Source organism: Lepidochelys kempii, chromosome 2 (assembly GCF_965140285.1).
Source record: "Lepidochelys kempii isolate rLepKem1 chromosome 2, rLepKem1.hap1, whole genome shotgun sequence".
Taxonomy (NCBI): Eukaryota; Metazoa; Chordata; order Testudines; family Cheloniidae; genus Lepidochelys; species Lepidochelys kempii.
In genome coordinates this window covers 136,589,318-136,605,561 of record NC_136381.1, presented here as the reverse complement: position 1 = coordinate 136,605,561, position 16,244 = coordinate 136,589,318, and positions in this window count along the sequence as shown.

Here is a 16,244-nt window from a genome sequence, read left to right as displayed (position 1 = left end):
AATTTGGAAATACCAATATAAAGAATAATAATGTTACCCAATAAATTATTACCAGAGTTTTTTTAACCCAGGGTCTCCAGTACCTGGGTGGGCCCATTTTAGCATTAAGGTGCCCGCTATTTGTGTCTTTTAAACAGTAGCTTTAGCCCGAGATTGTCACTAGATGAGGAGTCAGCAGGTTGGATGGTTCACTGTTCTGCTGACGAGGGGGCAGGTACTGCCTTCAGACGAGAGTGATGGATCCAGTTTTTGTGTCCCTCGATTTTTGCTGCTGTATGGGAGATTAGCAGGACGGTATAGGGTTCTTTTTATTTTTTTTGGAGAGGCTTGTTTTTCCAGGTGCGAACAAGCACAGAGTCACCGGGCTGTAAGGAGTGAACGGGAGAGTCCAAGGGGAGAGGCTGGGAATTTTTGGTATACCTGTGAAGAGACAAGAGAACAGCAGACAGGGAACACATATACTGTGACAAAAAAACATTACTTAACTTTTATTCCCCTGACAGAACCGGGGTGCCATTCATGGGCTATGCCCTTTTAAACATAATTTTAAAGGGACCGAGCCCTAATCTACCCTTTGGGAGAACGCGGATACAGAGTAGGACGAGGGACAAAGCATCAGGCCATCGCAGTGAGGCTTCTTGGCACACTTTTGAGAGATGCCGTTTAAGGGTCTGATTGGTACGCTCCACTACCCCACTGGCTTGCGGTCTCCAGGGCGTATGGAGTTTCCAGGGGATCTGTAAGGCATGTGAGATGCTTTGAATGATTTTTGACGTGAAGTGTGTCCCGTTGTTAGATTTCATCCACAGGGGGAGTTCAAAGCGAGGAATGAGCTCCTTAACAAACTTGAGGGCCACTGTCCTGGCAGTGCAGTTACGGCATGGGAAGGCTTCTGGCCATCCGCTGAACCGATCCACTATAACAAGGAGATATTTGAACCCTTGGGTTCGGGGAAACTCAGTAAAGTCTATTTGCCACACTTGTCCGGGGCCCGGAGTGGGTTCTAGGGCAGCTGGTGGCACAGGATGTCCCGGTCGGGGGTTATTCTTTTGGCAGACTAAGCAGTCCGCTTGTACCTGGGCAGCCAGGGGTCGGAGTCCGGAAGTGATAAAGTATTTTCCCATTAGCTGGATAAGTGTTTTCTTGTCAGCATGAGTGGTTTGATGTAGTTTTTGCAGCACTGGCCGGATTAGGCCCTTTGGTAAGAGGACCTTTTTTTCTGGGGAATGGAGCCATCCCTCCTTTTCCCGGAGACTGAGTTTGTCAGTTAGCTGTTTTTTTTTCCCAGAGTACTGAGGGGTTGGAAGCTCCCCTACTGATGGGATAAGGGCATGCATATGGGCGTTCTTAGCCTGAGGGGATGGCAGGGTGGCAGCATGCTTAGCCTCTCTATCTGCCCGGGCGTTACCTCTGGCCACATTTTGATTTTCCCTTTGATGGGCTTTACAGTGTACCACCGCCACTTCCGAGGGGAGTTGTACAGCTTCTAGGAGCTGGAGGATTTGGGGCCCGTACTTGACTGGGGAGCCTTGGGCTGTCAGCATTCCCCTTTGCTTCCATAGGCCAGCATGAGCATGCAGCACACCAAAAGCATACTTTGAATTAGTAAAAATGTTGACCCGCTTTCCTTTTGACAGTTCAAGTGCACGGGTCAGGGCTATTAGTTCGGCAAGCTGGGCAGAGGTTCCAGCAGGCAAACCTTCAGCTTCCACAGTGTCATGGAGGGTCACAACAGCATAACCCGCCCTCCTTTGCCCATTTATTACAGTACTGCTATTATTAGTGTACCACTCATAATCTGCATTTGGGAGAGGTACATCCTTTAAATCCGGACGGCTGGAGTACTGGACATCTATGATCTTTAAACAGTTATGTTTTTGTTTCTCTGTTTCTGGCAAGAGAGTGGCTGGGTTAAGGGAGGGGCAAGGCTGTAGGGTGACTTCAGAGTTCTCTAACAGCTTAGCCTGGTACCAAGCAATCCGAGCCTGGGTGAGCCAAAGCCCTCCCTTTGCATCCAATAAGGCTCGGACCATATGGGGAGTATAGATTTGCATAACCCCTCCCAATGTTAGCTTCTCGGCTTTTTTAAGCAATAGGGCAGTAGCTGCGACCGCCCGTAAACATGCCGGCCAACCCTTTGCAACCTGATCCAATTGCTTAGAAAAATAAGCCACAGGACGCTTCCATGCTCCTAACAGCTGTGTAAGCACTCCTAGGGCCACCCCCCTTCGTTTATGTACATACAATTGAAACGGCTTAGAGAGATTTGGCAGGCCCAGAGCCGGGGCTTCCATCAATTTTCTTTTTAGGATTTTAAATGCCCTGTCAGCCTCTGGGGTCCAATAGAAGGGGTCATGATTTGCTCCTTTTACACAGTCGTACAGGGGTTTAGCCCACAGTCCAAACTCTGGGATTCATATCCTGCAAAAGCCTGCCATACCCAGAAATGCTCTGAGCCGCTTACGGTTCCTTGGGGTAGGAACTTGACAGATAGCTTCCTTTCTTTTGCTTGAAAGCTGACGCTCCCCTTGCCGTATGTGAAACCCGAGGTACCGTACCTCTGGGAGGGCAATTTGAGCCTTACTCCGTGCTACACGATATTCCCGGAGTCCAATAAAATTCAGGAGGCTCACGGTGGCTTTAAGACAGGGTTTTTGGCCCACAGTGGCAATTAACAAATCATCTACATACTGCAGAAGGAGAGCCTCCTCATTATCCCACTCCTGTAGGTCCCTGGCCAGAGCCTGGCCAAAAAGGGTGGGAGAGTTTTTAAATCCCTGGGCCAACACTGTCCAGCAAAGTTGCTTTTTAACCCTTTTTTGGTCCTCCCACTCGAAGGAGAAGATCTCCTGTGATGGGGTGGCAACTGGGATGGTAAAGAAAGCATCTTTCAGATCAAGGACTGAAAAATGGGTATACTGTCCCCCTATAGAAGCCAATAAGGTGTACGGGTTAGGGACAAGAGGGTGCAGAGTCTTAACCCGTTCATTGACTGCCCTTAGGTCCTGTACCAGCCGATACGTGCCATCAGGCTTCTGTACGGGTAGAATGGGAGTGTTCCAGGCTGACTGACATTCCCGGAGAATACCATACATTAGGAATCGATTTATAGTTTCCTGTAAACCTTTTCTGGCTTCCCTCTTGATTGGATACTGTTTTACTTGCACTGGGCCTTTCCCTGGTATGAGCTGAATAGTAATAGGGGTCTGGTGGGTGGCCTTTCCTGGAATCCCTGATGCCCACACGAGGGGGTACACCTGGTCTTCCCACGGGCTCCATTCTGGGGCTTGCATGGCTGAGGACTCAACTGCAAGGGTCATGATCCAGGCATTCTCAGGGGGTAAGGTAAGGGTTATTTCGTCCTCAGTAAAATGCAGGGTGGCACCGAGGCGACAAAGTAGATCCCGTCCCAGCAGAGGTGTTGGACACTCAGAGAGGTATACCAGCTTGTGGGATATAGTCCTGTCTCCCAAAGCACATTCCGCTGGGGCATACACTGGGCACTTGGTGTCCCTGCCTGTGGCTCCCACCACAGTAAGGGAATCTGCTACTGGCAACTGAAGAGGCTGATTTACGGCAGTTTGGGCCGCTCCAGAGTCCACTAAAAAATCTATTTCTGAGCTTTTCACTCGCATCTTTACTCGGGGTTCCGGGGGTAGGGTGGTCCGTCTCCCCTGACGCCCCTATTCCTGCTCCACCATCGCCATCATAGGGGCACCCCCCTTTTCTTTCCTCTTTGGGCACTCATTTTTCCAGTGTCCCTCCTGTCGACACAGGGCACACTGGTGGCGACCCAGTCGTCTCTCCTGCAGGCCCGGACGGTCGCGTCCACGGCCCCTTCCTCCCCGGCCACTTCTCTTAGTGCCGGCCTGTACCGCTGTTACCATTAATCTTACTTGCTTTTTTTGTTTGTTTGTTTTTTTTAGACTATAAGCTCGGTTTGCAGTCTTTAAAATTTGTGCCATGGTCATACCCATTAAATTTATTTTTTTTGTAACTTTTTTTTAATATTAGGGGCTGCTCTGCTCGTAAAAATTCCCTTAATAATTGACTCAGTTGCTTGATTATCGGGGTCTGCATTAGTGTTCTGTCGAATGGTGTCCCGAATACGCTGTAGAAAGGCCCTGGGCTTTCTTTTAAATCCTGCATTACTTTATATGGCTTTGCCCAATTATTATGTCGGACAGCCGAGTGACGGAGTCCATGCAAAAGCAACTCCTTATAGGAGGTAAGGCGGGTCATATCCCCATGATCATTTGGATCCCACCTGGGGTCTGCTCGGGGGACTTGTGCATCCGGGTCAGGGACATTAATACGATCCCGGTCGTACTGTCTCTGTGCCTCCTCCCTTGCCTTGGACACAACCTGTTGTTTTTCAACCTCAGACAATAGGGTTCGCAGGAGGACGTTACAATCATCCCAGTCCGGCTTGTGACTACTGAGGCACCCCTCAAAGACTGATATAAACCTGCTTGGGTTGGTGGAAAACTCTCCTGCCTGTGCTTTGAAAGCAGCCAAATCCACAGGATTAAAGGGCACATGAGTATAAACCTGCATAGTTGTGGCAGGACGCCTGTCTGATCCAGACCGGGCGACTTTAGTTTCAGTGATTAAGGGGTATAGGCCAACCATTGGGGACTTACAAGGTGTGGGTGCAGGGGCCGAAGGGGACACCGGCTCTGCCATTACAGTGGGGGTGGGGGTCTGGGGACTAACATTAGCTGCTACCAAACCAGTTGGAGTCAGATTACAGCGCTGTAAAATATCTGGTCGAGTACATAAAGTCAGAAACAAATGCGCATACATATGTTCATTCCATTTCCTTGTTCTCTGACAGAACAGGAGTAACTGAAGGATCATGTTGTAATTAATTGACCCTCCTGGTGGCCACCACTCCTGGTCCTCTAGTTGATATTGAGGCCAGTCAACTGTACAGAATCGTTTTAATTGGCTCTTAGTCATCGGATCCGCACCAAATACCTTCCAGTTTGCTAGAATGCACTCTAGGGGCGTACACCGTGCCCTAACTTCTGAGCTTTGTCCCTGTCCCATACCTACAGGGTAACTCGGGGCGTCCCCAGGTTCCAACAGAGCATATAATCCGGATTTTAAAGGATCCTACCTTATTCAAGGGACCGGTTCTTCACCGTGGCCTGCAGCTGCTCCTCCCCCACGTCTAAGGGACCGGTTCTTCACCGTGGTCCACAACAGCTTCTCCACTATATGAGTGCGTTGCACCGTTGTGCCCTCTGGGGTCGATCAAATCGCATCTCCTCCGAGGCCCCCGATGAACTCACCGGTGCGCGCTGGGCGTCGGTTCTCGCCGCAATCCTTGACCTCCAGGAGGTGTCCGGGCAAGGCTAAATTGCAGCCTCGAGCCCACCCAGGGACGCCAAAAGCTGTTGCCGGCACCCAGTGCCGAGAGGCTGAACAACAGCTTGAGTTGGTTTGTTACCCGGTGTGCTACACCCAATAATCACAACGGGGTGGAGAAGCAGAAAAGTTTATTTGAAGCTTCAAAAAGATACAGGGAGATTTGAATCTCAAATCCTGTACAACAGAGCAGGAAGTTACACAGGCTTTTATACATTCTTTTTTTTAGCATACTTATTTAATAGCAAGCTGCTCCAAATATCCATATAGCCAGCCAATCCAGTTCCCAGCTAGTTCCCTAATTCTCTGTATCATTTATTAAACTATACATAAAGCTGCTTTATTCAGCATTGTTCTTCCATATCTCCCCTGTTTGGCCTTGCTTAGTTTCAGGCAATCTGACTCTGCAACATACTGTTGCAGATTCTCAGCATAACTGCTGTGTGTACCTCCAGGCAAAAAGGCCAAGGACACTTGGGCCTAGCACACAAAGCTGCTGCAAGTGCCTCCAGGCAGGAGGGGGGGGGGGCAAGGACACCGGGGCCTAGTGCGAGGGGGCTTCATCGACACTTGTGGTCTTCCATCCCCTCAAGTTACCTAGTGGCCATGCCCCAGTGTTCTCAACAGGGTTAAGAAGCTAGAATAACTTCGCTGGCACCTTACCAAAATGACCAATGAGGAGACAAGATACTTTCAAAGCTGGAGGGGGGGAGAAACAAAGGTTCTCTCTGTCTGTGTGTTGTTTTGCCAGGAACAGAAAAGGAATGGAGTCTTAGAACTTACTAAGTAATCTAGCTAGATATGTGTTAGATTCTGTTTTGTTTAAATGGCTGATAAAATAAGCTGTGCTGAATGGAATGTATATTCCTGGTTTTGTGTCTTTTTGTAACTTAAGGTTTTGCCTAGAGGGATTCTCTATGTTTTGAATCTGATAACCCTGTAAGGTATTTACCATTCTGATTTTAGAAAGGTGATTCTTTTACTTTTTCTTCAATTAAAATTCTTCTTTTAAGAACCTGATTGCTTTTTCATTGTTCTTAAGATCCAAGGGTTTGAGTCTGTGTTCACCTATGCAAATTGGTGAGGATTTTTATTGAGCCTTCCCCAGGAAAGAGGGTGTAGGGTTTGGGGAGGATCTGGGGCGGAAAGACGTTTCCAAGCGGGCTCTTTCCCTGTTGTGTATTTGTTAGATGCTTGCTGGTGGCAGCAATAAAGTCCAAGGGCAAAAGGTAAAATAGTTTGTACCTTGGGGAAGTTTTAACCTCAGCTGGTAAAAATAAGCATAGGGGTTTTCATGCAGGTCCCCACATCTGTACCCTAGAGTTCAGAGTGGGGAAGGAAACTTGACAAGCCCGAACTGCTGAGGAGTATGCTGCCGAGTCTCGCCAGCACGTCATGTTTGGCAGTCCAGTTATTCCTCATGATCCAAAGTGACAGTGAGGGCTCCGACGATGATATCGACTCAAGGATTGTATATGACATGAGTTTGCTTGTGGCATTCATGGACATGCTCACCACCGTGGAACGCTGCTTTTGGGCTCGGGAAACAAGCAGTGAGTGGTGGGATCACATCGTCATGCAAGTCTGGGATGATGAGCAGTGGCTGCAGAACTTTCGGATGAGAAAAGCCACTTCCATGGGAGTCTGTGAGAAGCTCACCCCCACCCTGCGGTGCAAGGACGTGAGATTGAGAGCTGCCCTGACGGTGGAGAAGCGGCTGGCTGTTGCAATCTGGAAGCTGGCAACTCCAGACGGCTACTGATCAGTCGCTAACCAGTTTGGAGTGGGGAAGTCGACCGTTGGAATTGTGTTGATGCAAGTTTGCAGGGGCCATTAATCGGATCCTGCTCAGAACAGAAGAACCGTGAATCCGGGTAACGTGCATGACATTGTGGCTGGTTTTGAACAAATGGGTTTCCCTAACTGCGGAGAGGCGATAGATGGCAGGCATATTCCAATTCTGGCACCAGCCCACCTAGTCTCCGAGTATGTTAATCGGAAGGGATATTTCTCAATGGTTCTCTGGGAGCTTGTGGATCACCATGGGCGTTTCATTGACATTAACGCAGACTGGCCCGGAAAGGTGTCTGACGCACGCATCTGTCGCAACACTGGCCTGTTCAGGAAGCTGCAAGCTGGGACTTTTTTCCCAGACCGGAAGATCACCATAGGGGAAGTTGAAATGCCCATTGTGATCCTTGGAGACCCCGCTTACCCTTTCATGCCGTGGCTCATGAAACCCTACACAAGGAGCCTTGACAGCAGCAAGGAGCAGTTCAACAACATGCTGAGCCGGTGCAGAATGACTGTGGGGTGTGCTTTTGGCCCTTTAAAGGTCCGCTGGTGCTCTCTGTATGGGAAGCTGGACCTGGCCAATGACAGCATCCCAGCAGTTATATCCGCGTGCTGTACCCTCCCTAACATTTGTGAAGGGAAGGATGAAAGATTGACTCAGGCATGGAACTCGGAGGTTCAACACTTGGAGGCTGAATTTGAACAGCCAGAGAGCAGGGCTATTAGAGGGGCCCAGCACGGGGCTGCAAGGATTAGGGATGCCTTGAGGGAGCAATTTGAGGTTGAAAGCCACCGGTAATGTTTGATGCCCTGCATGGGAGTGAAGTGCAGTGGTTCCAATGTTAGTTGGAATCTGTGTTTGATACGCTGACTTGCAGTGCCTGTTGCTTTCCTGGGCTAAGGTATCTTTTACTTTATGCAATAATAAAGAATGTTTTCAAAGCCAAAAAATCCATTTATTGAAAAGAGACACAACTGCTTGGGAAACAGAAAGGGCAAGGGGGTGGGGAACGGTACAATCACAGATTTGCGTATGTCCTGTCTGGAGTGCTGTGCAATGAGTGCTGCACTTCAGGATGGCTATACGGCATGGTGATGGGGGTTGAGTGCAGTGGGTAAGGGTCGTAGTTTTCAGGACTGAGTGGTGAAGCTACAGGTGTTGGAGGCAGCTGGTGGCGGTAAAAACCCGGATATTGGGGAAAGTGGGTTGGAGGTGACATGGGAGCACAAGGGAAAGAGTTTTGGGACAAGGGCGGTGGGGGTGGGGGATGGGGCGGTAGTGCTCCAGCTGCATTGCTACAAGCGCCTGTATTGAGTGCGCTTGGCGCTCCATGATGCTTAGCAGCCGGTCCGGGCTTTGGTGCCGGCGATCCGCATTCTGCTGGCGGACCCTCCTTTCACTCTCCCGCCACTCCTGCAAGTTTTGATTTTCATTACTTGAATGCTGCATTACTTCATGCAACATGTCTTCCTTGCTTCTACGTGGCCTCTTTCTGATTCTTTGGAGTCTTTCGGTCGGTGATAACACGGACGGCTGAGATCTCAAGGTTTCATCTGCCAGAAGGTATCGTAATTCCTACAGCTGGAGTGCAGCTGAGACGGGACAGCTTCCTCCTCCCAAACACTGATGAGGTCCAGCAACTTGCCATTGCTCCATACTGGGGCTCTCCTGGCGCGCGGAGGCATGATCACCTGGAAGGATTCGCTGATAGCACTCCACGCCTGGCTGAGCAAACAGGAAGGGATTTTTCAAAATTCCCAGAGAATTTAAATGGCGGGTCTGACGGTTGGTCACCTGAGGGCAGGGCAGTAGAGTTCAAAGTGATGACCAGAGTGGCTAGCACAGGCATTGTGGGACACTTCTGGAGGCCGATCAGAGCGCACTATAGGATCAGGGCGTCCACACTGGTGCTGTAGCCGCGGAGTCAGAGGGCTCTACGTGCCTTGCCAGTGTGGACGGGGAGTGAGCTCGTGCGCCCGGGGCTCCTTTAATGCGCTGTAACTCGCAAGTGTAGCCAAGGCCTTAGACAGCACAAGAGTTACACATCTGTGCAAAACAATAAACACCTGACCTCAATCCCCGCTCCAAGTCCTCAACATTCCTGAGAGCCGTTAGGTTTTGATCAGTGTTCTGGGGCTCCTGGCACAGGATGGCTTTCTCATCTTAGAGAGCACATCACTTTAAAAAGCAGGCTGTGAAACTTTTTCTTTGGGGCCTAGGACAGCTGGACTGCAAAGACCCACATCTTTGCAGTGGGCCCACCCCCATATCTGCCCACTTTGCAGTGTGAATGTTGTGACGGTGTGCTTTTCTGGTTTCGAGTCGGAATAGTCCTCCACTGCAATTCCCACCGTTCCCTGTACCCATATCTTCCTGACCTGTCTGCTATCTTCCCACTCCCCCTGTGTGCACCAGAAGTCACATGCTGCAGCCTCCAAACTCCCAGTAGCTTAAAACGCTCACCACCCTGTGAGCAGCTAGTCGGCGGGAGGAACACACCAACATTGCCATCAGTAGGTGGCAGGATTCTAGCTGTGACCACAGTTTCTCTCAGAGCTGCAGCAGTATACAGCTGTATGTCGCAGAGCCAACGGCTGGCAGAGTTGGACACGGAGCATTCTGCTGTTCAGTGCTGAGAGAGAATGAAACATTTGAAGCAGCATCAGAAGGTCCAGGACTCCAATAAAAAGTCAGCAAATGCACCTTGCACGTGCCCTTCCTATTCAGATCTAGATTGGGCGCTGTCAGTCTTACAGACAGGTCTCTTAAAATCTATAAAATTCAGGGGAGTAATGAAACCTAGGCCTCAAATCCTACCCCTTTTTACAGGATCGAACTCTCCGTATCTGTCAGCGGGTATATTTAAAATCAAAACTGACAGGTAAATAACACAAACCAGATAACATTTATTACCTAACACCTTAATTACAAAGATAATAAGTTTGGCAGTTGCCAAGTCCCTAACAAGCAAATGATAGTGGCAGGAATAAAAGAGGAGAGAAAGAGAAGAGTGGGGGGGAAAGGTAAGATCCCTTCACAAGGTGCGTCTCTCTCCTCCTCTGCCGCTCATCTTCAAGAGTTCGAGCAAATTACCCCCACTGGGCAGAGTGAGTGCGGTATGCTGCCGCTATAACAGGCAGTGTGCATGGGTAAGGACAATTCAAGGACCTCCTCTGTCTCTGAAGTGGTGGAATAGACAGCAGCACCTTGATTGCTCCGCCCAAGCTGTCCCTGAGCCACGAGCAACAAACTGTCAGCCAACTGCCAGTCCATTGACAGCCAACTGACTTTCTGCACACAGCCCACTTCCTGCGTGGCACGTGGCACCAAAAAGGGTGGGGTCTCTCTCTCGCTCTGTTACTAGGCAGAATAGATATCATAGGACAACCAACGGTTACACAGGGCAACTCATAGGAAACAAGGGAAAGAACTTAAGGAAAAAGAAAAAGGGAGTATTATCCCTACATCGAGGGCTCTAAGCAGAGGGCCTATTATGACACATGCCATTTTGCTGAACCATAGCGGGCTCATTATCAGACAGGATAACGAGGGGGGTGCTGCAGCTGGGAACAATGAAGATCCTGCAAATGACTCTGAAGGCCAGGACGTGGTCGTCGAATTATATCAGAAGGAGCAGTTTGGAGAAGACACTGGTGAAACCCCTAAAGAGGGGGATGCGCCTGGCCAGAGACTGGAAGTCCAGGCTGGTAACTGCAACTCTTCTACCCCCACCCCGATTTTTTTTCTGGATAAATTGTACTTTCAAAACTCAGGACTTTGTAAATTATGGCCAAATAATTTACTGTCCTGGATAATATTCCATGCATCGTTGTGTGTGTGTCTTTGGTATAGTGCAGACGCCATGCCATTTGCCCAGCCTGTCCCCTCACCCTCCCTCCTCCACCTTCCCCTCCCCTTCAAGCAGCCTCTGCTGTGCACAATCCAAAATGGATGTTTTTTTCAAGAATTCAGAGTCTGGGCTGTATGGTTGGTGCTAAAGCCTACAGTCTTTAGAAAGGTTACAGAGTAGCAGGCATGTTGGTTTGTATTGGCAAAAAGAAAAGGATGACTTGTGGCACCTTAGAGACTAAATAAATTTGTTAGTCTCTAAGGTGCCACAAGTACTCCTAGTCTTTAGAAAGTTCACAAACAGAAATCCATGCCCCTCTGTATCCCCCCATTTCACGGGAGGCAGACAGGTGGGAGGGGAGGGGTTGAAACACTGCTTGGATGAATGCTCTCCATCCTAGCTTAGGCTTTGGTTGATTTCCTTCATTTTTTCCCAATCCTGGTAGTTTATTCTAGGAAATTTCTCATGTAGCATGAATTGTCAATGGTCTTTCAGGTGAACTGGGAGTGCAAAGCTGCTAGGGCATCCATAATAACTAGGGCCCTACCAAATTCAAGGACCATTTTGGTCAATTTCACGGGCAGAGGGGTTTTAAATTAGTCAATTTCACCATTTCAGATGTTTACATCTGAAATTTCACAGTGCTGAAACCATGGGAGTCCTGACCCAAAATGGGACAATGCGGGGAGGTCAAAAGTTGTTTGCGGGAGGTGTTGCAGCATTTCCCCCCTCACTTCTGTGCTGCCTTCAGTGCTGGACTCTGAAGGCAGCAGCCACTAACCTTCCTGAAGCGAGAGGAGGCTCCTGGATGTGGAGGTGGGTCCCAGCTGGTGGGAGCACCTCAGCTGGAGCTCGTAGCTACTGGTTCCCTGGCAGATTAATGCAGGGGCCCCGGCCAATTTCGGGGGCCCCAGAAAAATAGGCACCTGAGCCCCAGCAGGAGCCACAGGGGGAGTAAGCCCTGAGCCTGGGCAGCCAGAGCCCTGGCAGGAGAGAATTGGAGGGTGGAAGCCTCAAGCCCGGCACCCCAGTCCCTGCTGCAGCTGCGGAGCAGCAGCCCTGAGCCTGAGTGCCTCAAGTTCTGGCTCCAGCCGTGGGGGGTGAAGCCAAGAGCGTCCACTGCAGCTGCCGGGCAGAAGCCCTGAGCCCAGGTGCCCTGATCCCTGGCAGGAGTGTGTGTGTGTAGGGGAGAGGCAGAAGCCCCAAGCCCGGGCACCTGGCTGGAGTTTTCGGGAGCTCAAGATGTGAGTCTGGGTGCCCCAAACCCTGGCTGCAGCCTCAGGGGCCAGAAGCCCTGAGCCTGGGCACCCAGAGCCCTGGCCGGAACAGGAGCAGGTGGGGGTGGGGGCAGAATCCCCAAGCCTGGGCAGAAGCTGCCAGGGCCAAAGCCCTGAGCCCAACTCCGGGGCTGCTGCAGCACAGATCTGAGGGAGTACCAACCTCACTAATGCGCTGCGTCTACAGGTGAGTCTGATAGCCCCACCAAGAGCAATTGTGCAGGGTAAAATCTTGTCCTGTCCCCAGCCCAGCGGACTAGCGGGATGCTCCAAGCCGGCACGGGAAGATGAGATTTCACAGGGCAGGGCTAATTTCACTGTCCTTTATAATTGGTAGGGGCCTAGCTATAGAAAATAATGAGTACCAAAATGCTCTTCAATCTAGTCAAGAAAGGCACAACAAGAAGCAACAGCTGTCAGCTGAAGCCAGAGAAATTCAAATTAGAAGTGAGGCAAGAATTTTTGACAGTGACGGAGGCAAACCAATGGAACAAATTACCAAGGGAAGAGGTGTAGTCTCTGTTTCCTAATGGCCTCACATCACAACTGGTTGTCTTTCTGGAAGGTGGGTTTCAGTGAAACACAAGGAATTGAGCTTAATATGGGGTAAGTGTCTGAAATTTCATGACTTGTGAAATAGAGGCTGGATGAGGAGATCTAATGGCCTACAAATCTATGAAAAACTCAGTGCGGGATGAGGTACAGACTCTGCTGTTTTACTGGAAAGCCTGCTTGTTCCCCAGAATCAAGAGTGAGCAAGTGGGGTGATCGGGGGAGCAGCTCAAACATTCAACCTGGCTGTCCAGGGGCAGACATCAGCCCTGCAAAGGAGAGGTGGGTGTGGCAGTGACTTCACAAGGGTCTTTGGCAGGAATTCAGCCTATTGGGCAGAGTTGGTGAGGAGGCTGTGACCTCACAGAGCTCCCTTGACATCAGACATGCAGTACAGGGGTGCAGGTCAGGGGGAACCTCGGAGACCCCTGTAGCCTTGCTGAAGCAATCCTCCTTCTCATGGTCTCTCCTTGAGGACCAAGAGAGGATTTGTGTTCACGCACCTGAGTGCTAAGAAGGAGCTTTTTTGGGAGTTTTCACCTTCCTGTGTTGATTTTGGAGAAAGCAGACATCTCCTGTGTAGAAGGTAAGATTCTCAGTGAGAGTTGGAACTTCTTCAGTCTTCTCCATGCATTGCCAGCCGAGCTCTAGGCTCGGAAAACAAAAGGTAAATGGGCAGAAAAATGTCCCACGTAGGATTCTTCCCCTTAGTAACGGGCTACCTAATAGGTCTCAAAATCTAATTGTAAAGGAGGAATCGTTCTCAGGCAAGTATCTTTCTAGTAGGATCCTGCAGGGATTGGTTCTTGGCGCTAATGCTATTTAACATTTTGATCAGTGATTTGGAAGCAAATATACAATCATCATTGATAAAATCTTAGTTATGAAGTATTTCTGGAGATTTAATCTAAATCTGCTATGCTATAGTTTGAACCCATTGCCTCTTGTCCTGCCCTCTGTGGCAAGAGAACAATTTTTCTCTATCTTCCTCATGAAAGCCTTTCAAGTATTTGAAGATTGCTATCATTTCCCTCTTTTCCAATCTAAACATACCCAATTCATCCAGGCTTTGCTCATATGATTTACATTCCACACCTTTGATCATTTTTGTCACTCGCCTTCTGGATCCTTTCCAGTTTCTCTACATCCTTTTCATACAGCAGTGACCAAAATTGGACACAGTACTCCAGCTGAGCCCTAACCAGCGCTGAGTAGAGCAGTACCATCATCTCCTATGACTTGCATGGTATGCCTCTCTTTATGCAACCCATATTGCGTTTGCTTTTTTGCATTTACTGTGCAGAGAGCCTGAAAATGGTTTTGTACCTCTATCTGCATTGGGGGTACATAGGTTCTCCTCTTTCTTCTTCTGGAGGTCACATGCTGCCAATATTCTCCCCTGTTCTGCACTGCACTCTTGGATTCTTCAGCATATGGTGCTTCAAGCACCAAACAGACTTCTATCTAGAAAACCTTCATGTTCTCTGATGCAGCGCAGGGTTGATACTTGCCTCCCTAGTCTTTTAACCTTCTCTTCCAATAGAGTGAGCACACACACACATTGGAAGAGTACAATGCCTACAGGAAAGGGAAACTGATATTTACAGAGGAGAAAAACAACAGGGGCAAAGATAGAGGAAGCAGTAAAACAGGGTTACATTCAACACAAGGCCCTACAGGCCCAGTGGTACCACACTCTGAAAGGGCTGACACCGAGCAATGTGTCTGCACACAGAGTTCAGGAGTCCTGGGCAAAGTTCCTGTCCAGTGGTGAGTCTTGGGTGCTCCTGGTCGTCTTTGGCGCCAGTAAAGTTTCCCCAACAAACCCCTCCAGTGTCGTCTTCTGCTGCTCTCTGCAAAGCCACACAGAGCGACATGCGACAACCTCCCCACTTAACTAGCTAACAGCCTCCCTCCTGATTCCCAATGCAAAGACACAAGCCCCAGTACTCACGGCCCCATACAGCCCTGGGCAGCACTGATACTTGATCCAGCTCCGATTTGTCCTTCTCATGCGAATCCACCCTAGCACAGTGCTCCTCCTGGCTCCTGTCCTGGAGTGTCCCTGATCCCCAGCTCTGTCCCTCCCAGGCTTCAGGCAGGTTCTCCGCTACTTCAATCTGTGAGGGCCTGCTTGCTGCAGCCCTTCTGTCTGGACCTCCAGACGCACACCCTATCGCTTTCTCCCCCATCTCTCTGCTCCCCTGCCCTCCCAACAGGACTTCCTCCGGATGGAACAATCAGCAAACCCTCCCCCACCCCCACCCCCCAAAAAGATCCACAGAGCTGGATCCAGAGGTTGGGTCCGATTGGTGCAGTCTGATAAGTGTCCACCAGGGGGACTCAGTCTGTGACAATGTTAGAGCCAGCTGGGTAACAAAAAATCCTTCCTCGCTGGGGATGTGGAGCTAAGCGAAATGGAGAAGAAGGAAAAGCATCCAGTAAAATGCTTCCTGAATTTTACACCAGAGAGGCAAGGAACACAATGAACCAGGGCCTGGTCTGGGAACCAGAACAAATACATTGTTCTCATCCAGGCTTTTCCATTCAATCACTGTGTGACCACAAGCAAGTCACTTCATGTCCCTGTGCCATACAGTCTCCCCAATTTTAAATGAAGATCATCAAGGTGGGTTTCTCATACCAGTTTAGAAGGTGGGAAACTCAGATGCATAGAACTGCAGCCTGTTGACACGCTAGATGTGAAGAGTGTTTGTTAACAGGGGACCCCCATGCGTGGTTCATAACCCCATAGTTGAAACTGCTGCTAAGCGTGTTTTTGAAAGCATATGAGAGTAGGGCTGGATGCCCTTTTCCTGTACTACAGGGGGGAGTGGGTGTGTGGTGCCTGGGGGACGGCGGGGGGTGAACAGACTCTCAGCCACTAACTGTCTTCAGCATTTACACCAACCATCTGGAAGTCAATATCACATCACAGCCGGTAACGTCTGCAGGGGGCACAATGATTGGTGTCGTGGTAAATAATGATGAGGACAAGTCAGCCCATTCAAACAACACATCTGAATACAGCAAATGCCCAGTCCTAATCTAGGAGTGAGGGAGATTAATGAGTGGAAGAAATTGCCTAGGGAAGAGGTGGATTCTCTGTTTCCTGATGGCCTCACATCACACTTGGCTGCCTTTTTGGAAGGCGTGTTTTAGTGAAACACAAGCTATTGGGCTTAATATGGGGGTAAGGGTGTGAAATTTCATGGTTTGTGAAATAGAGGCCTCATTAGGAGATCTAATGGCCTAAAAGAAAATCTATGAATCTATGAAAAACTCAGTGTGGGGTGAGGAACAGACTCTGGGTAGCCTATTTGCTGCCCAGAATCAATAATGAGCATGTGGGGTGATGTGGGGAGCAGCTCAAACATCCTACTGGGCTGTCCAGGGG